The sequence below is a fragment of the Alligator sinensis genome, unplaced genomic scaffold, assembly GCF_000455745.1.
Source record: "Alligator sinensis unplaced genomic scaffold, ASM45574v1 scaffold337_1, whole genome shotgun sequence".
In the NCBI taxonomy this organism is placed as follows: Eukaryota; Metazoa; Chordata; order Crocodylia; family Alligatoridae; genus Alligator; species Alligator sinensis.
Genome location: NW_005841927.1, coordinates 154,628 through 156,213, shown reverse-complemented (window position 1 = coordinate 156,213; position 1,586 = coordinate 154,628).

Here is a 1,586-nt window from a genome sequence, read left to right as displayed (position 1 = left end):
CAGGGCTCCAGCAAAGGGGGAAAATGTACCCACCCCCATTGCAGGAGGCAGCAGGAGCCCCGCGCAGGGTGTCAAGGGGTGCCAGTGAGCCAACCCTGCCCCGGCATTGAGGCAGAGGCTTGTGCCCTGTGCGTTCCCCCTGCACCATCCACCCTCCATCCCACCCCCAGAAGGACCGATGAGCCTGACCCCAGAGCTGAGCCTGGCCCCACACGGTACAGCCCATGGGTCTCTGCACCCCAGCTGCTAGCTCGGAGGGACTCCAGGCCCTGGGGCTACCATCCGGGCAGGGGGAAGAGAGACCAAATGCAACCTCTCTACTAAACCCACGTCCCCCCTTGGGGGCAGCAGTATCCCAAAGCCCGTTCCTGGTTGCTTCCAGGTGAAGCCGTGGCATCTCCCGGGTGCTGCTGAAGTGTGGCCTGGAGCAGCTTGGTGCCTGCCACGGCTGAAAGGGAAGTCCCTGAGGATTTCTCTCTACCAAAGGGCTGCAGGGAAGTAGGGGCTTTCCTGAGCTTTGCCAGAGGTCTCTGAGGGCTTTGCATTAGCACAGCATCACAGCCCCCCCACAGCCAGCTGGGGGTAGGCACCCCTGCCGCATTGCCAGCAGGTCTGCCATCCACACGTGCCCCTGCTCAGCGCCCACGGCAGCAAGGCAGCAAACCAGCCAACGTGCCCAGCTTTCAAACAGCAGAGCCCAGAGCCTCCCTGCACAAAGTCAGCTCGATCTCAAGCCCGCAGGTACCCAGCAGGGACCCCCCCTTGACCAAGAGACCCAGCGTTGCCAGCACAGGTCTCGGAGGGCCGTGCTACGACTCCTTCCACATCTGCCTTGGGAAGCCAAGAGCAAGGCTTTCTGCCCAGGGGAATCAAAGACAAAGCCATCTGGAGCGCCCATGTCTGCCTCCACCTTCCCTGCTCCCACGTCAGCTCCTGCCCCGGGGGCTTTGCCTTTCTTTAATGCACTTTTTATTTCGAGGCGGCCTGATGAACGCTGCGAGCGGTCTCGCCGGGGCCCGCCATCCCGGCGCACCCAGGGGTGCTGCGTTCTCCCTCCCTGGGAACCGGGGAAGGGGCCGGCCTGGAATATTTCTCCCCTGCTCTTCATCATTGATCTCTCCAAGGCTTCCCGCGGAAACCTGTTGATCACCAGAGCCCTACTCATGTGACTATTTGTCCCCATGTTGTTGGAAATTTTCCGGGTTTCTTGCCTGAAAGCATAACAGAAAACAACAGACAAAACAGACCCCCAAAGGACTGGGATCTTTAAGGGAAGAAAAGCTGGATTTTTTTAATCGTTTCACCAAAAATAGCTTTTCCTTTTGTTCCAAGTGTTTCACAGGGAACCCGGGCTATTTCCCAGGCAACTCCAATCATCATCATCATCATTAATAACAATAACAGGAATCAATCAGGCTCCTCACTCCATTTTTATCCTACGTGTAGGCAACGCTGTCGCTGGAAAGAGCCTGGGAGTGGGCATAAATGCCATTCATTTGTAATAGTGCTGGACTGCCCGAGGCTGCATCCGTGCGTGGTATGAACAGGTTGGGCTGTCTTCCAAATTCCCTTCCTGTAGTGATAGC